This window comes from Eubalaena glacialis, chromosome 14 (genome assembly GCF_028564815.1).
Source record: "Eubalaena glacialis isolate mEubGla1 chromosome 14, mEubGla1.1.hap2.+ XY, whole genome shotgun sequence".
Classification (NCBI taxonomy): domain Eukaryota; kingdom Metazoa; phylum Chordata; class Mammalia; order Artiodactyla; family Balaenidae; genus Eubalaena; species Eubalaena glacialis.
Genome location: NC_083729.1, coordinates 63,274,822 through 63,295,304, shown reverse-complemented (window position 1 = coordinate 63,295,304; position 20,483 = coordinate 63,274,822). Strand labels below are relative to the sequence as shown.

At 37.6% G+C, this 20,483-nt stretch overlaps 1 protein-coding gene and 1 pseudogene across 4 annotated transcripts in view; one reads left to right on the top strand and one right to left on the bottom strand.

Annotated features, from left to right (window-relative positions):
- EXOC6B (exocyst complex component 6B) overlaps window positions 1-20,483 on the top strand; it is a 732,384-nt gene that overhangs the window by 62,027 nt on the left and 649,874 nt on the right. The window lies entirely within an intron of this gene.
- LOC133074705 (general transcription factor IIE subunit 1-like) lies at window positions 785-2,210 on the bottom strand (annotated as a pseudogene).

Genomic DNA, 20,483 nt, shown 5'->3' with positions numbered 1-20,483 from the left:
ATGCTGATTTCTGCTGGAATGGCCTCTTTAAACAATTTATAGCACTGTGGAAGAACTGAAAAATAAGGGGACCAGTCTCAGCTTTATATAAAGGATTTCCAAATCAGCACAAACTCAGACAATGTTAAAAGGTACTGTTCCCAGTACTCTCCACTCTTCAACCCTTTGCATGGACTCCTCATCCTAAGTCCATGTTTTTTCTCTAATTTCTTCCTACGGGCTTACCAAACACACTTTCTGTTTTCTATTATCCAACATACAAACCAAAAGGCATTAAGCAAAACAATATCTGTCAGTCAAGTCAGTTCTAAAGACACCAATTTTGGTTTAGGTATTAATCATGAGATTTACGCATAACCATCCTTCTTCCACACACACTCCCACCTCCCCTTACATATTGACTCCATCCTAAACTGTGAAGCAATATGAAGTTTTAAGATTTTTTTTTTTCCTTCATCAGTGATTTGCCTGTTGCCGAGCTGCTTGGTTGGCAGCAATATCAGGAGCTGTTTGGAATGCTTGATCAGAATAGATAAGAAGGATGTGATCAGTGAATTACTGTAACCTATCAAAGTGAGCTTCTACAGGCAGACATGAAGAATTTACCTTTAGATTTCTCGCACTCATTTCAGAAGGGAGAAAATGTGTCTTAAAAGGGAAAGGAAAAAGATTAGTTAAGGAAATATAGCAAAATATTAATACTGTAGTAACAGGAAAGGGAATGCTTATAGCCAACCTACATTGTGGGGAAGTTTCTGGCATAAAAATCAAACTTTCTCTCCCATTACTCTTTGCACAAGATTAACAGTTGATTTACATCAAGAGGGGCAGAAAGCCACTGAACACTTTCTTCAAAGGTAGGGAATTTCTTTTTGAAATGAGCATTAGCGAAAGGAGGAAAAGGTAGGGGAAGCTCAAAGAGGTCCTCAAACATGCGTTGTCCCATTGCTATATACGCTTCCTTTTCATCTGGTGTCATTTGGGCCACCAGCTCTGGCTTCTGGCTCACTTCACTGTAGGAGAATGGACGGCCAGCCACCATGACAATGGGGTCATCTGCTCCTTCCTCAAATTCATCCTCCTCCTCATCCTCTTCCCCATGATGTGCAGCCACAGCTGCCGCACGGGGTGGAGAGTCATTGTCTCACTCACTGGTCTCACTCACAGAGTCACTGCCATTGGCAGTGGTCACAGGAGCAGCTGCCCCCACTGAGCCTGCTGTGGCAGAGGGGGTCTTCTTCTCATGAATGAGCAGTGCTCGCGTGACGTCCTAGTTATCATCTGGCCCCGCACGGCCTTCCTCACGCTCCTGAAACGAGTCTGTATCTAAGCCACCTTCCTTCATCTCTTCAGAACTATATGCTCCTTGGAGAGTGCTCTCTCTTAACCAAATAGTTCTCTCTTTGGCAGATTTTCCCTCCAGTGAGGCTCGATGAAGATCGTCTTGGTCATCCATGTTAATGACAACATTCTGAGTATATAATCCTCATAAGAGGGGCCTTGGTGGTGCCCACCTGCCAGGCCAGCAGCTGCAGCAGCAGTTGCTGCACGGTCCTTGCTCTGTTTCAGGGCTGGTATTTCTGTGGGTTCTGGCTCAAGTATTTCATAGGCCAAGTTCACATCCTCCGTCTCTCAAAGCAAAGCATAAATGGGCTCAGTTTGTTCATTAAACCTTGCCAAAAGTGTGTGTGCGCATCTTTTTTGGGCATTGCTGATTCATCTTCTTCTACCTCTGTATGGCAGAAAATACAGCGGAAAGTTCCTGTCATGGGATCAAAGAGCTGATTAGCTTCTAAATCTGTAAAAGTACTACTGCAGATGGGACATTTGAAGGAGGCCCAGTTGGTGGAATCTCTTTCATCAGTTTCAATCCTCCTTCTCATGTGGTCCAATTTATATTTTACCACATTAACAAGAGTACGATAATTGATAAAGTAGTGGTTGTGGTGAGTGGTTTTCCCATCTGCAGCAGTCTCCACCCTCATTCTGCACTTGATGAATTTGTCTCCCTTTAAATTATTCAAGACTAATCGAAGTTGCTTCTGATCAAACTTGAGCAGCTCCAGCATGTCCTCCTCTTTCACACAGAGGTTTCAGATCAAGATGTCCAAGACCAAAGCATGCTCAATGCCATAAAATCCCCGGATCACATACTTGGCTAACTGCTTCAATGCTGCAGGAACCTCGGTGAGGACATCTGGATCTGCCATCTTCAGCAGCAAACTTCAACTTTAAATGTACTGGCCAAAGCACATCCTGCATGGGGAAGGCACTGTGCCACGTCATTCAGCCTGTTACCTTTGCCTGAAACACCTTAGGGGACCCAGAGCGAATCCTTGAACACTCCCACTACAGCTTCACTCAGCGCCTCCACTACTGGCTTAAACGAGCCATGCCACTTGTGCGACAAAGAGAACGCCCTATTCCTGCGGCGAGCTTTAGAAACCACGTGCTACTTTCCTCTTTATGCTTTAATCTGGATATTTTCTATTAATTTATCTTCACTAATCTCCTCTTGCTGATAAACCATCCATGGAACTCTTAATTTTAAAAATTACATTTTCACTTCTGAATTTTCTCAATTTTTAAATAGCATAGATTTCAAGGCTCTGGTGAATTTTCCATCTTTCTATTTTGTTCATCTTTTTCCTTTTTTTTTTCCTTATTAATCATAGACATTTCAAAGTCCTTTTCTCATAATTTCAATATCTGGATCATCTGTGGATCTTGATTTTCAGTTATGTGGTCCTCTCCCTTGGCATGCTTGGTAATTTTGGACTGCATGGAGATAAAAAACTCATGGAGGTTCTGGGTAACCTTCTCTTCCGTAAGAGAAGGTTAAACTCCCCCCAACCCCGTCTTTTTCGGTAAGGTGGATAGAGTGGCAGTGATCTGAATCCAGTCAGGGACAGAACTATGGCTATCTCTGGTTCAGTACAGCCTTTTGCTATAGTCCTTCACGTTTTCCAAACAGCCTTGGAGTGATGATTAGGGCCCCTTTCCTCAGGTGGACACTGCATTCTAATCTTTACTCCATACCTCAAGACTACCTGAAACTCTGTTCTGCTTCTCAGAGGCTTTTTGCTTGTCGTCTTAGCCTCTTGCCTGCTGTAGGTTAAGAATTCAGTGCATGTATTGAGGGAAAAACAGCAGAGTGTTGTGTTTTTTACCATTTTTCCTCTCTAGGATCTTTACCTCTTGTCTCTAATTTATGTCACTTCAGTGCCACAAAACTGTCAAAAGCTGATTTCTCTACCTCTTCTGCTTGATTCCTATACTGGAAACTTAGCCTCTTTTGTGCAGACTTGGCAAATATCTTGGGAAAAAGTGACTAAAGAATGTTGGCACACCCCTTCTCATTCTTCCCCTGGTCTCCAGCATTTTGTTCCCTTAATTTCTGATCATCTTAGCAGCTCTGTAAGTCAACCAAGAAAGAGCATCAAAAATAGGTATGCAGAAAGCCTGGATAGGTGTCAGTTCAGATTGGAGCAGGGGAAATGAGAGCATCAAGAGAGAGTTTTCCAGAAAAAGGTGGGGATTCCAATAAGAAAGGAATGGTAATCTTAGTGTACAACCTGGCTTAAAAGTGAAGAATATTTATATAGTTGAACTAATACAAATGTTGTTTATTGGTTTTAAAGACAAAGTACTGGTAAACCATAAAAGACAATTATGATTCTGGAACAGAATATATATGTTATTAACCCAACCCAGTCAATGTAAAATTCACTTCAGCAGTTGGAAGAAAGTGAGGAAAAGAAATGAAGAGAAAGTAAGGGAGAGCTAATGCCTCACTTTGCACAATTAGGGGGTCAAGGTAGTCATAGATAATGATGTAAGAAATAAAAGCATAAGTATATTATTAAGAAATAAAAGTACAGTATTAAGCATAGTATATTAAATTACAAAAATAACCTTTAGAAAAACTAAAAGTGGTATAAGTATGTTGAGAGGAGAGGGAGGGGGAATGATATGGTATGATGAGGTAAATCTGCTCTGATTATAGGAGAAAGACAATATCTAAACTGATTTAAAAAAAAGCAGTATTATTATATGTTTTACAGATATGGGCTTACCTCCACAAAATTAAGAACCAGAAACATTTTAAAAAGCTCCAAGTGGTTTTCTCTGGAATATTAAAATGGAAATCCAAGAAGCTTAAAGATCCTCAAGCAGGGTAAACACAAGCAACAAAACTACACCAAGGCACCACAAAAGGAATCACAACAATAGCTCAAAAGATGGGAAGGGGGAAATGGAAGTATACTTAATTAATTAGAAAGAAAGCAGGAAAAGAGGAAATCATTTACATTAATATGATTACCTATTTGACTAGGTTTAAGTCTGTTATCTTGCTATTTATTATTCATTTGTCCCATCTGTTCTTTGTCCCTTTTTTTCTCTTTTCTTACTCTCCTTAACTAAATTAGATTAACTGAATATATTTTAGGATTCAATTTTCCCCCACTATTGTCTTATTCAGTATACCTTTTTGTTATATATATATTTTAGTGGTTGCTGTAGGGTTTACAATATGCATCTTTAACTTATTACATTTGCTATTGCCTGAATGTTTTGTGTCCCTTCAAAATTCATATGTTGATACCTTACCCCCCCCCCACTCCCCCTGCCAATGTTATGATATTAGGAGGTGGGGCCTTTGGGAGTTAATTAATTCATGAGGAAGTCATGAGAGTGGAGCCCTCTTGAAAGGGATTTGTGCCCTTGTAAGAAAAGACATGAGAGCTTGCTCTCTCTCTCTCTCTCTGTTCTCTGCAATGTGAGGATACAGTGAGAAGGTGACTGTCTGGTAAACCAGGAAACTAGCCCTCACCAAACGCTGGATATGCTGTGCTTTGATCTTGGACTTCTCAGCCTGCTGAACTGTGAGAAATATATTTTTATTAAGCCACTCAGTCTATGTAATTTGTTATAGCAGCCTGAAGTGATTAAGACAACAGTTTGCCTTCAAATGATATTATACCTATTCATGTATAACATAAGATCCTTGTAACAGTATACTTTCATTTCCCCTCATTGACCTTTGAGTTATAGTTAGCATGTATTTTACTTCTACATATGTTATGAATTCCACAATTCATTGCTATTATTTTTGCTTTAAACTTTCAGTTATCTTTTAGATAAATTTTAAAAATGATAAAAATCTTTATTTTATCATTTCCTATGCTCTGTATTCCCTTGTATAGATCCATATTTTGACCTGATTTTATTTCTTTTCACCTAAGGAACTTACTTTAATGTTTCTCGTAGTGCAGGCATGCTGGTAACAACTTCTCTAAGATTTTGTCTGAAAAAAAAATCTTTGTTTGTCCTTAGGCTTTGGAGAATACGTTTGCTGGCTATAGAATTCTAGGTCTACAATTTTTCCTTCAGCACTTTGGAGATATCTTTCCATTGTCTTCTTGCTTACATAATTTGGATGACAAATCTGCAGTCATTTTGTTTGTTTGTTTGTGTTCTTTTTTCCCTTCTCTGTATCCTTTTAAGTTTTTTTTTTTTTTCCTCCTTTTTTTTTTTTTACTGGTTTTCAGCAACTCCAAGAAGCCTTTTCTGATTAATCCAATTCCACAGCGAACATTATGTTTTTATAATGCTGTACAGATTTAGGTGTACAGATTTAAGTGTACAGATTTAACCATTATATTAATTTCTATACAGATTTATAATTTATAATTACCTTCAATTGTGTTTCCTTGTGCCTTTCTTATTATAGTATGTGCTTCTTCAAAGGGAAACATTCTTGTCTTCATTTTAGTAAATTCTCAATAAATGCTTACTAAGTGAGCCTATGATGGTAAAATGTCCAAACCACCTGGTATAGCCAGTTTTCTTAAGTTTCTGAGAAAACAGTTTCTGTTTAACTTGATGTGGTCATTTTATTTTATTATTTGGTTATTTTATTACTTAGTAGTCAAATTTCTCTTGCCTTTTAAAAGTTTATTTCTTCTGGTTTAGTGTATCGTGAACATTTTAAAAAATTGCTCCCATTTCCCCTCATTAAGTAAACAATCAAGTTACTCCTTAGATTGGAGAACTGGAGTGTGATAGTGATATTCCATAGCTTTTGGAGAGTGACCTAAACATAACCCTCTGGAGAAGTAATTTACTGGTAAGCAATATTTGTTTCTTCAGTGATGTTTGGGGCCATATTAGATTGTCATTTTGTTGACTGAGAATTGACCTGTGTAGGGTGTCAGATTCTCCAAAGAAGTTATATGATCTAGACCAGATTAACTGATAATATATAATTGATGATAGATAAGTAATGAAAATATGCATTAGGCCTCAGGTAGATATCTAACGAATTATATAACAAACTTTAATCATAGGGTCATTTCTGAAAGGCAGGCAATTTACTTTTCCCAGTTACCCATTGTAAATTACTTAATTCCTTGTATTGAACCAATCATTTGGCTTTAGTGACCTCTGTTTTCAGAAAAATGTCTCTTAACATGTTAAGCTAGTCTGTCTCCAGTCTTTTTTTTTATGGTGTGAGTTTTGGTGTCACTCATTCTGTTAAATTTTATTTTGATTGTTTTAGAACCATTTTTCCATGTAAGTCCATATAGATCAAGGTTGTTTCAGATCTTTTTTTATCTTTCAAAGTATTAAAAATAAGATCATTTTAGTGTCATTTATGTAGTTGAACATATATTTTATTTCTTGGTCTAGGTATAAAGTAAATTTATTGACTAGAGTGGATACTAAGATGACTCCATGTAGAAAGAGTTAATGACAGAAGTAAAGTCTTAATCAAAGACAATGACCAGCATTTAAACTAGCCCTATCTTGGAACACAAAGGACTGTATAGCAAGGCTGACTGTGATATGCCAGGGCAATGTTTTGGGAGTATGATCCAGATCATTGGTTCTGGATGCTGACATTTGAAAATGATTTCTTGATGGTGCATATGTGACCTTGGAATTATGAATTGTCTTAGAATTTCTTTTCAAGGGAAGGAAGCATATAAATGCGAGGGTAAACAAATATTTTGTTAATAATTTGCTGTAAAGATGGTTTATTACAGTTTAATATTAAACAGCTCAGGAGGCCTAAAATTTATCTCACTTGGTTCTGACTGGTGTTCCTTGCTGACACGTGGTGTGAATCAACTGTCCTTCCAACTTGAAAAAGCAGAGAGCTCGCTGACACAACTCCTTTGTTCTAGGGAATTGTTTCCACTGTGCCTTCAAAAAGGAGGGACATTAAAAGCTTTGGCTCATAGCAAGTTCTCTCCAAGTTGGACACAGTTGGGGGGCTGAATCTTGGCTAAAGAAAGTGGGGTTGGTGATTTCTTTTGTATCCTGGATTTTTTTTTTTTTTTTTGAAATTGAACATTTACTTTTTCAACCTTTCTGCTTGACCTTATGTGATTAACAGTTCTTCCTTCCCCCTTAAAATGGAACCAGAAAATCTCACATGTGCTGGTGTTTTCCAGGGTTCTCCTTTCTTAGGTCCTAGAGTTGCTTGGGTTTCTGCCCTTCCTCATAGTTGAGTTTTCTTTTGTGAAAATATTCATGTACCTACTTAAAAAAGCAAAACATGAACATGGAAGGTTTAATGACAAAATTATGTCTCAAAAGATCTCAGAAGACTGGAAAAAGGATTATAATTGTAATAGGTAGTAAGTAGTAGATTCAGAATATCAACTGAATGAGTATAGCAATGTATTATAAAAACAAATTAAAAGATTTTATGTGACTTTAAGCTCAATGTACAGTATGATGTAACTGCCAGAAACACTAAAGCATTAGGCTGTTTTAATAAGGCCGAGTAACAAAGTTAAATGAGATGAGTCTTATTTTCCTAGTTTGACCATGTTTGATCTGAAAATTGCTTATATTTATAGCGTACTTTCTGTGTGCCATGTACTGTTTTGAATGCTTTACTTACATTATGCCATTTAATCTTTACACAGCAACTGTATGAAATGGTTGTTATTATTATCTACATTTTATAGACGTGGAAACTAAAGTATAGAGAAGTTTAATAACTTTCCCAAGGTCACAAAATTAATAACCAAGACTTGAATCCAGGAAGTTTGACTTTGAAGCCTGTGCTCTTGACTACTGTACTACACTGACTGTTTTGTTGCATTTTAAGAATGTTGACTACTAGAATGTGTCCAGAGGGTAAAAGGCTGAATTGAAAGGCTGTATGTAGAATAGTTGAATAATTTGGATTGTTGAGTCTGGAGAAGGGAAAGGAGGGACCAAGAATTCGTTTTTGGTGGTCCTTTAAGGGCAAAAATAAGATAAATGGTGAAAATTATAGGAAGGCAAATTTTATTTTTTATAAGAACTTTGCAACAGCTATTGAAATGGGATTGGTTGCCTTGTAATGAACTTCCCTTTACTAGAGATGTTTCAGTGGAAGCTAGACAAGTATGTGATAGAGATGTTTAAAAAAAATTGAACTTGTATCTGCGAATTAAGGCCAGTCATTTCTGAGGTTCCTTTTTTCTGTACATTTCTGTATTTCCATATTAAAGAGAGATCTTTAAAATGGCCTAGTGTATACTGTCCTTAAGCAAATGCTTCTGTGAAAAAAAGGCACAGTATTGATTCCTAATGGAAACATGGTGTGAGAGGAGGGGTGGGTCCTCATTTATTTTCGTCTAAAACATGAAGGGTTTTTTGTAAATAGCTTTATGATATTGGTAGGGAGTTCTTTGCATATCATGTTAGTGGTATAGGAAACAACAGAAAGTGGCTTACTTTTCCAATTCACAAATCAAGTTACTTAAATCGAGTAATAGATCCGAGGTTCCATGGTAATAACCATTGAGGCTCCCCTCTTCCCCTCCCATTTGAAGGATCATGAAAGAACATTAATTGGTGAGGTTCATAGTTGCTATGGAAGGGCTGTAGGAAACTGCTATGTGAGTTTTCAAATAAAAAATTTTGGGGTATCAAATATATGTATGTTTTAAATACATTTTGAAGTTATGATCAGTAATGAGAAGGTTAGAATATAGAAGAGATTCTGAATTTTAAAAATTCCAGAATTCCCTGGCAGTCCATTGGTTAGGACTCCACGCTTCCATTGCAGAGGGGCATGGGTTCGATCCCTGCTTGGGGAACTTAGATCCCACAAGCTGCGGCAGTGTGACCAAAAAAAAAAAAAAAAAAATTCCAAGCAGTGGTGATTGCTTCTTGGGTTTGTAGGTGATAGATTGTGAGAAGAAATTCTTCTCTATTTTTTTACATAATTGTTTTTGAATAATTATTAAAAACTAGGCCCCAGGTTACTCTGAAGTGTTTGTTCTTGTTTGGTGTTTAATTTTAATTAGTATTTTATTGAGCATCTACTATGAACCAGGTACTATTCTAGACTTTTAAAAATGCACTTCCTTTTTTCAATTATAAAAGCAATACATGTTTAAGAAAATAAAAAGTTAGAAAAGTAGAAAGAAGAAAGTCACAATTGCCTTATTCAAACATGCCATTTGTATTATTTGTATTATTTTGGTGATTTTCTCCTCTGCCTCCTCCCTCTTGTGCTCATCTTCCTCTGTCCCATTTTCCTTTTCTTCCCTCTCATCCTTTTTCTTTCATCTTTTCCTTGATATAACTGTAGCAACCTGGGGAAGGTAGATGTTTTTGTGTACTGGCAATGTCAGAAAGGTTGCTTCATGCGTGAAATGATGATAATGGTAACTACTCCAGTAGGGTTATTTTTGAGCAATAAGTGAGTTAGTGTATGTAAAATGTTCAGCAGAGGGCTTGGTACGTTATTTTTAAAATGCTTATGTTTACTGTTGTAATTTTGAGCTGGATTTATCCTTTAATGTTCCGGGTGATATCGGTATAGTAAGATTTCCTAGACTGAGTTGCTGGGTGGTTGAATGATTGGCCTCTAATTTTCTTTGCTTTTCTTATGAGTTGGTACTATACGTAACTTTCCCCCCTCATGTTCTTGAGCCATCATTACAAACTCAGACTTGCACCTCAGAGTTTTTTCAAAACCATGATCAGGTATAAATCAACTTGGCTGTTCCATATGATGTGTGGTAGGATTTCTCTGCATACCCCTATGATAACCATTTAATAGAATACTTGATCCAGGTCAAAATAGAGTAATGAAAAGTTGCTAAATAGCAGGACATTTAGCATTGCCCTTTGTTCAGCTCTCTGTGACTGTACATTATGGTGTCTAGTCTGGGTATGAGACTAATGTTTATCATTATGGTACAGAATTCTTGACTACTTTTATGTTCTACCAAATACAAATCTTTAACAGACTCCACCCTGCCCTCCCCCTTAAAAAAAGAAAGACTTTGCCAACAAATTTTTTTCTCTCCTTTGAGAGTTAGCTTGGTAATTTGGAGCATATAACCATGATGTTTGGGAGCTGTTTCCATTGTTGCAGTCTGATTGTCCATGGTTTAATCATCAGTAGTTAAGAAGGAAAGCAAAAAATGGCTCCAGGCTGCAGAGTACCATAAAAACTTTCCACCTGGAAGCAATTTTTTTCTAAAAGCCCTTAGGGACTGCTGTCACCCTTCCCCTTCTATTGGCAACAAGGGCCAGAAATACCAGTTCCCTTCAGAGCCAGGTCTTGTTGTATTTAATCATCTTCCTTTTCCTAGCTTCCAGAGAAGGTTTGAGGAGAGCTAGGGAAATAAATTATTCCCAGACACTTCTACAGTAGATTTCCTTGAACCTTCTAAGTTCCTTCTTCCTCTAATTCCTTCCTTTTCTATTTAGCATTTTAGCTGAAGTACAAATTATTTGCACTGCTAGAACTTGAATTTACTTTTGAAGCAAGAATGTTTATTATTAACCCTAGTGCTTGTCTTTGGAGAAAGTCTAAATGTTGAAACATTTTTGGGCACTGCTTTAGGCCCTTTGTCACTTTATAATGTCTTCTCTGTGGGAGGTGGGCATTGTTCCAGGTGTAAACCCTCAAGGAACTCATGGTCCTGTAGGGGATATAGACATGTAAATAAATCATTACTGTGTAGAGTGCTCAGTGTAGTACCCTTTCAAAAATATGAACAAATAAACATTTCAAAACAAAAGAGTATCAATTCAGCTTTCCATCAGTGAATGTCATTAGTGGTGGTGCCCATTAATTTCTAGGATATTATTATGCATTTGTTCAAGAACTTTAGGGCAAAACAGGATGATAGTACTTCTGGTGAAATTTACCTCAAATCACACATCGTTTCATAGGTTCAAGGATGGTTCAGATTTGCACAGTGTCAAAATGAGAGCCAGGTGGTAAATGAGGATACTGTGACTGTAAAGGGGTACCACTTATCTTATATGACTTCTTATCAAGGATAGGTCTAGGTGTTTTAACAGAATTTGTTTCTTCATTTTTTTAAAATAGAATTTTAAATATATTTCTTAAAAATAGGCTATTACATGCTGTAACAGGTTTTTTTTTTTAACATCTTTATTGGAGTATAATTGCTTTACAATGGTGTGTTAGTTTCTGCTTTATAACAAAGTGAATCAGTTATACATATACTTATGTTCCCATATCTCTTCCCGCTTGCATCCCCCTCCCTTCCACCCTCCCTATCCCACCCCTCTAGGTGGTCACAAAGCACCGAGCTGATCTCCCTGTGCTATGTGGCTGCTTCCCACTAGCTATCTATTTTACGTTTGGTAGTGTATATATGTCCATGCCACTCTCTCACTTTGTCACAGCTTACCCTTCCCCCTCCCTGTGTCCTCAAGTCCATTCTCTAGTAGGTCTGTGTCTTTATTCCTGTCTTGCCCCTAGGTTCTTCATGACCATTTTTTTTTCTCTTAGATTCCATATATATGTGTTAGCATACAGTATTTGTTTTTCTCTTTCTGACTTACTTCACTCTGTATGACAGACTCTGGGTCCATCCACCTCACTACAAATAACTCAATTTCGTTTCTTTTTATGGCTGAGTAATATTCCATTGTATATATGTGCCACATCTTCTTTATCCATTCATCTGTTGATGGACACTTAGGTTGTTTCCATGTCCTGGCTATTGTAAATAGAGCTGCAGTGAACATTTTGGTACATGACTCTTTTTGAATTATGGTTTTCTCAGGGTATATGCCCAGTAGTGGGATTGCTGGATCCCATGGTAGTTCTATTTTTAGTTATTTAAGGAACGTCCATGCTGTTCTCTATAGTGGCTGTATCAATTTACATTCCCACCAACAGTGCAAGAGGGTTCCCTTTTCTCCACACCCTCTCCAGCATTTATTGTTTGTAGATTTTTTGATGTAACAGGTTTTTAATGTAGTTGAAGTTGGCTTCTTTTGGGAAAAGATGCCTAATATCAGCATATCAGTAAGGAGAAAAGTACTTTTCTCAAGCATAGGAGAAAAGTAACCTTCAGTATGAATATTCAGAGAATGGACTCACAATCCTATTTGGTGTAAATGTCTCCAGAGAGTGCAAGCTTAAATTCTTGCTGGTTTTATGAACAGTTTCTTAGGTTCTGCCTAGTTTGTAAGGAGGGGAGTTTCTATATCAGGGTATAGTAGTTGTAGTAGAAAGGGAGTATTAGTAGTTTTAGTAGTAGGGGTGTGTTATGAGCTGAATCTTGAAGGATGAGGAGGAATTTCCCAGAAAAAGTGATAGTAAGGAGATTGTAGGTAGAGGGACTACATAGCACACTCAAGGAACTTCAAGTAGAGTTGTAGAGTGAGTGTGGGGAGTATTCAGAGATAAATCTGTACATGGAGGGGTCTTACATACTATGCTAGGGACCTTGGACTTGATCCTGAGGCAGGACTTAACCCTAAATTGTGGTGTGCGTGTGTTTGTGTGTGTGTGTGGTGTGTGTGTGTTTCATGATCATATTTCATTTAAAGAAGATTACTGTGAGAGAAGTATCGAACATGGATTTTTAGGGAAATAAGGAGAGGGAGGTGAAAACAATTGCTTGGAGGAGAGATAATGGCGCAGGGCAAGGCAGTAGCAGAGGAGGATAGAGAGGAAGAAAAGCATAGAAAAGCTATTATGGAATTAGATTGGGAGGCCTTAGTGATTGATTAGGTGGAGGGAGGTGTGAGGTGGAGTGAGGCGTCAAGGTTAACTTATGTATTTCTAGTGTCGGTAACTGGGTGGCTCTGGTTGTTTCAATTGAGATGGTGAATATAGGAGGGATGTGCAGGTTTGGGTAGAAAAGTTAATGATTTTAACTTTTGACATGCACTGTTCGAGATGTGTTTGAGGATGAATGGTGGTTGAATATTCAGGTTTATAGGATTTGAAGGATATGCTTTGTTATTGATTTGGGAACCAAAGATATTTAATTAACAGTGAAAGCTGAAATATTGGTGATATCTCCGAGGGAGTATGAAGAATGAGAAGAGATGAAGTCCAAGCAAGTATTGAGGGCCAGAAGGACGAAGAATTATTGGAGACTGAGAAGGGGAATGTAATAGAAACCCTGGGAGTAGATATTTAAGAAAGAGGAGGTGGTTAGCGATGGCATATACAAAAGAGGAGTCAAGTAAATGATGAACAGAAGAATGAATATTTGATTTGACAATTAGTAGGCTTTTATTGACCTTAGCAAGAATAGGTTCATTGAGGGGATGTGGGTAAGAAACAGGTTACGCTGGATCGAAGAGCAAATCCAATTTGAGGAAATGGAGGCAGTGAGTATAGACTGCTCTTTTAAGAATCTTAACTGTGAAAGGAGAAAGAGGGAAAGAGAAAGGATACCAGATTAAAATTATTGGAAGAGAGATTTTAATTTAATAGTACTTCATTTAAAAAACACAAAAAAGCGCCAAGTTATTTTGTTAAGAGGGGACATGTTTTGTTAAGAAAAAGAAGTCAGTAGAGCTGAAACATGAAAAGTACAGACATTTAAAAAAGTATTGATGGGGTACAGGAGAAAGGAGATTTTTAGAACATAGGATTAGTCTTATAAGTAAGGTAGGATGTCTGTTTTATTGAGATAGGAATGCACAAATGTAAGGGTAGATAGAGATATAGATAGACTTGTATATTGGAATGCAGGAAATTAAGAAGATTCATGCCTAATAAGCTTGTATTTTCTTTACGAAATTAGGTGGCAAAAGTAAGTTGCTGGATCAAGGTTGGACTTTTAAGGAGAATGGCAGTAGTTTGGAATAAATGTTCTAGTCGTGGAAGAATGAGTTGGTAAAAGACACACCAAATGTTTGGATGCTGCTAACGGTTCATGTATTTGTATAATTAGCTCCATCAGTGTAAGGTTCTACACACGACTGTAGTTGAGTCATGAAGAGAATGGCAGCCAGTTCTAAATGTTGGTAGATAGAGCTGAATAGAGAAGAGTGCTTTTCCTCTCTTGGGGGACTTCTTTTGGTGAGGCTTATAGGTTTGTCTTTTTATTTTGAGGATAACAACTTCCTGTATCTTTTATCAGTTCTGGGAAATCCTCAGCTATTTCTCCGAATATTACGTGTGTGTTTGTTTGTTTGTTTTAATAAATTTATTTATTTATTTTATTTTTGGCTGTATTGGGTCTTCATTGCTGCATGCGGGCTTTCTCTAGTTGCGGCGAGCGGGGCTACTCTTCGTTGCGGTGCTCGGGCTTCTCATTGCGGTGGCTTCTCCTTGTTGTGGAGCATGGGCTCTAGGTGCGCGGACTCAGTAGTTGTGGCTCGCGGGCTCTAGAGTGCAGGCTTACTAGTTGTGGCGCACGGGCTTTGTTGCTTCGAGGCATGGGGGATCTTCCTGGACCAGGGATAGAACCCGTATTCCCTGCATTGGCAGGCAGATGGCAGGCAGATCCTTAACCACTGCGCCACCAGGGAAGCTGTTTGTTATTTTTTACTGGCGCTCCCATTAAACCCATCCTATTCTCCATGTTCTTAACCTTTCTTTAATGTTTCCTGCTATAGGTTGAGTGTTTTGTGTCCCATCAATATTCATATGTTGACATCCTAACCCCCAAGGTGACGGTATTAAGAGGATTAAGAGGTGGGACCTTTGGGGGTGATTCTGTCAAGAGAGTGGAGGCTTCATGGACAGGATTAGTTTTCTGGGCCATTATAAAGAGGCCCCAGAGAGTTTGCTTGCCCTTTCTGCCCTGTGAGGATACAAGTTGGAGAGGGCCCTCACCTGACCATGCTGGCACCCTGATCTCAGACTTCCAGCTCCAGAACTGTGAGAGAGAAATTTTTGTTGTTTATGTTACCCAATCTGTGGTATTTTGTTATGGCAGCCTGACAGACTAAGACATTTTACATCTTTTGTCTCTGTGCTGCATTTTGTATAAGTTTTACGCATACTTCCTAGTTAAATATTGTCCCTTCCCATTTATTAAATTTTTAAATATCAGTAATTATAGTTTTTATTCAGAAAGTTCCATCTTTTCCAGTGTGTCTGTTTTTGTTTTGGTAATTCCCTCATGTTTCTTTAAACATATTACACATTTATTTTTAATTTATACATATTTATTTTCAAGCAAGTCTGATTCTGTTGTTTTTGTTGATTCTTGTTTATATGCTTTGTTTCCTTGTGTGTTTCATGGTTTTTGATACTTGAGTTCAGCTCAAAGGAATGTTATTATTTGTGAAAATAATTAGAACTATTGTTAAGATGTATTCCTCTAGAGAAGCTTTTCCTTTTCTTCAGTCAGTTTTCTGGGGGCACTAACAACCAGACTTTTAAAATAAATTCTCAATTTGAGATATCTCAGACCACACAGGTAATATTAAGTATGAACATGGGCCCTCCCTTTGGGTGAGAAGGCCAGGTTGTGGCTTCAAATTATCCCAGGAGTCCGTCTCCCCGCTTCCCCACCCAAAACAAGTAAGTTTCCTTTCAGCCTCCTTTTATGGGGAAGAATTTTTCTACATCTTTCACTAAGGGTATAGCCCTTGGGTGTCTTGGCTTTATTCACTTGGAGGCCTCTCATTGGACTCCCAGTCTCTTGTGGGCCCTAGGTTTTGTATCTTGTTCTCTATATAGCTATAAAATAGAAGCATTAGTTATAAGGGATTGGTAGAATCTGGATTCCTGTTCCAGTTTTGTTTTAGCCTCTGGAAATTTTCCTTATTTTCTTTTTTGCTTAGCCACGCACTAAAAAAGATTTAGAAACTTAATGCAGCAGTTTTAGAAGTTTAGTAGTAGAAAGGTTTTTCATGGTATGTCCAGTCTTACATATTGTTCATGGAACTTTATTCTGTTTTACCTACTTAGTTCTCCATCATTTTTTAGGATGGAAACTATTCTGATACCTTTTATCCATCCTCCTTTCAGGGTCTTCATTGCTTATAGACTTAAGGAGTCTCAAATTGTGATCATTTTTGGCCATGGGGTGTGAAATTAGACCAGGAATTGAATGTGATGTTGGCAAGTCTGGTTCTTTCTCAGAAAATCAGAAAAATATGTACGTGTGTGTTTGTTTTGTGCATGTGTGTGTGTATCACAGATACATACATATAGCATACACACTATATAACATACATATATGTGTATATAATGTGTACTTATGTAGGTACATACATACTATACACAACATACACATTTACAAATGACGTCACATTTTTTTATTTTTAAATTTATTTATTTATTTATTTATTTTTGGGTGTGTTGGGTCTTCGTTTCTGTGCGAGGGCTTTCTCTAGTTGCGGCAAGCGGGGGCCACTCTTCATCGCGGTGTCGTGGCCTCTTGTTGCAGAGCACAGGCTCCAGACGCGCAGGCTCAGTAGTTGTGGCTCACGGGCCCATTTGCTCCGCGGCATGTGGGATCTTCCCAGACCAGGGCTCGAACCCGTGTCCCCTGCATTGGCAGGCAGATTCTCAACCACTGCGCCACCAGGGAAGCCCCGTCACATTTATTATAGTTTGATTTAGTGATTCTGGGAAACTTGGCTGGTCTAATTTTGTTAGGCCCACATTAAATCTACATCTACATGCATAAGGAGACCAGGACTATTCACTTAAGTGTTTCTAATACCTGACCCCATTGGTTTGTTTTTCTGTAGGAATACCTTTATGATCCCTGTCATTGGAACCATAATGATAATTTTAAGTGTGGAGAATCTGAAGCATTTCTTCAATTAATAGGCAGTCTTTTAAAATATTTTCATAGCTCTTCAGAGTAATTATTTAAATTAAATACTTAAATCTTTTGTAAAGGATCTTGAAGAGTTCTTCTAACATACACTAGATTCAGACACATTATGATGGTGGTAGATAGTAAGTGAATCAGTAGTTTCATTTTGTTCTAACTTTACATGTTTAAGTGTTAAACTTGACACTTTGAATTCCATGCAGTGAAACTGGAGCTAATCTACCAATGTTAATTATAACCCTCTATATACCAACTGTATTAGATTCAATCAGTATCACCAGGCTGTAGATGGAGTATTTCTTTTATTTGGCAGCAGCATCTGAAACCCAACTTTTAGCTGTCAGATTTTATGACCACCACTGAAAGCTGCAATGAAATAAATCTTATTGCACTTAATGCAAATTGATACAGAGGCCAAGATGAAGCCACTAACATATCCTGTAGTGCTTTTGTGTCTTCAGTTGCTTATGCTGATTAATTGTTCTAACAGTGTGACATTATCATGGTAGTAGTTAGAGCAGTCTCTGTATCCTTAATTTGGAGTTTTCTTGCTTTCATTAGTTTATTTCCTAATAGTCTGTTGTTGATTTGACTGATGTTTTGTGACAAGGTCCCCTTCTCCACTTTCCTGTGCTATTTAACCAATACCTGGTTTTTAGTAGGCTCTTTGGCTAGGTGCCATTTGAAACTTCTCTACCCTGTTTTTATCCCTTTGAAAATAGCCATAATGGAAGTGTGGGGTTCCCTTCCTGCCTTGAGGGAGAGTTCCATCACAACTTCTTTTGGTTGCGTGGGCTATCTTAGTGAAGCCAGTTGGATACCTTGGTATTTGCAAAGGTGGGAAAAGGATTTGAATGTATTCGGTCTCCTGTGGCAGTCCAAAAACATTTGGGTGTAGTCTTCAGCTTAGACTTCATCAATTAGCATATGCTTCCCCTATCATGGATGGTATATACAGTGATCTACTTTCACGTTTTGCACTCAGAGCATCCAAATTACCATAGTAAGGTCTGAATTAAACTGATAGACAAACTGAAGTAAGGAAGGGAAGGGACTTTAAAATCCTCTTGACCTCCTGCAGTTTCTCTTTCAACATCCTGCTCAAATCTGTTTTTCCACTTTATTTTTAACTTTTGGAATAAACAGCAATACTAATGATGCTTTTATGGAGCTTAATAAGAAGAAAATGTTTCAGGACTAAAACCATGACAGAAGTTAAAGAACATATATATGAAAAAGAAAAGAACAAAAATTCTGGAATGTTTTCTTGGACTAATCAAAAACAAAAGCAAAACGTTCAGTCTTTTGTGTCTTGAAGTTCTCCTTGGTTCTGAAAACATCTCAACAGATAAACTTTGTTTGATATGATACTCTTTTGCATCCATCTTTGAGGCAGTCAGAAACCCACATGTTAGTTTCCTACCCTTCCTTCTCTTTCTCTATCTTTAGCATACATGGAGGATCTCCTCTGTGCCAGGCTCTGTGCTATGAGCTGGAGATAAAGTGGGTAAGACACAGTCTCAACACACAGAAGATTAACATTTTGGTATGGGGAAACTGACAAGTGAATGGGTAATCAGAATATAGTTAAATAGATTCTGTGATGGCATTAATAACAAAGGAGGAACACATAACAGAGTCTATGTGATTAGAGAAGGTTTCCAGAAAAAGTAAGGTGCAAGCTGAGATTTGAAGAGTGAATTGGGAGTTAACTCTTAACTAAGAAGAAAACCAGGAAGAGCAGTCTAGGTCCTGGAAACAGGATTCCTTAGCCATGTTTAGACTTTGACTGGCTGCTGGTTGTTTCTTTGATTTGCCTGCTACCTTTGAAGAATGAACAGTGTTGTGCATTTAGGATACTTTCCTTTGAAAGTAGCAGACTATTGAGACAAAGTGGAAATAGGAAGTTTCCCTTAAAATAGGAAATTTATTAATGCACATAACGTGAAGGCTGGAGATAGGACTGTTTCAGGATTGGTTCATCATCAAGGACCCAGTTGTTTTCCATCTTTCCCCTTTGCAATCCTCAAATTATTGGCAATATCTCCTCTCTTTTCAGGATGGTTGCTGCATCCCTAAGCATTGTACAGGACAATGTCCAAAGTAGGAAAAGCAGTTTCTTTTCCTGCATCCTTCAGGAAAGAAACCTTTCCTTGGATCCTCACTTCCAAACTTCCATTTACTTCCATCAGTGAGTTGTGTCATCTGTTAACTGGTCACTGACAAGGGGAATGGAATTACCATGATTGGTCTAAATTAGTATTTACCCCTTGTGGTAGGATGGAAAGGTGAAATACCAGAACAAATTGGAACTCTTCCAGCAGGAAGAATGGAATAGCTGTTGTGTAGGCACAACTAATAGGCAGCTAACTCATCATAAAGTAGAAGTGTGTGTGTGTGTGTGTGTGTGTGTGTGTGTGTGTGTGTGTGTGTCTTTTTAAAAACCACTTAGCTTTGTGTCAGGCTTCACATTGCATTAGTTTTTCCTGCTTTCTTTGGGAGTCAGGCCCAGGTGTATCAGTAACAAGCAATATAATTTTGATTAAGGCATTTAACTTTTCTTGGCTTCAGTTTCCTCCATTGTACAATAAAAGCTTTGTATTCCATCCCCGAGACCTCTTTCAACTCTAACGTTTTAGAGGTCCATGTGACTTTCTTACTTTCCTTTGCTCTAAAAGGAGACAGACTGATGTACTACAGAGAACACTTTCTAGCTGTGTGGATTTGGCAAGTTACTTCATCTTCTTGGGTTTTAGGTTCCTCAGTTATAAAATGGGAATAATGTCTAATTTTTAAGGTGCCTAGGATTTAAATGAGATAACACATGCTCATTACATTATTTATTTATTTTCTCTTTTGACAGATTGGAGCTGATGTAAGTTCTTGCAAGTGATATAATCCTGTAATGATTCAGTACTTGGGAATCATAAATATTTTTGTTGAATAGAATTCCTGCAGTGTTTTATAAATTAAAATCTCTCTGTTAATCTAGGTGGAATGTTCAGAAGTATGTGTCAGATATGGACACTAGGGTGAAACATTTTACTTTTTGCAAAAACCTGTGGTTTATTTGGGATTTTTTGGAAATGAGACTCCACAAGGCAGCATTTATGTAGTTGAGTAAAAATTTAGGCTATTAAAAGTTGCTAGTTTCCAAACATATCTTCCTGTTTACCTTTCACTAGGTACCAGAATATTCTTTGGATTATCACAAATAATTAAACCAGTGGTGCAGTTTATTTTGTAGTCTTGTTTAACCGTGACATACCTTATTGCACACATGTCAAAAGCATATGACTTTGTTTTCAAGATCCTGCTTTCTATTAGAAACGGATGTTTAAACATTAGAGTACTTTATATAAAATATAATTTAATAACAAGTTATAAGACTTTGGCTAGCAAGTATTATAGAATATAGTTTTTAGATTTTTAAGCAGC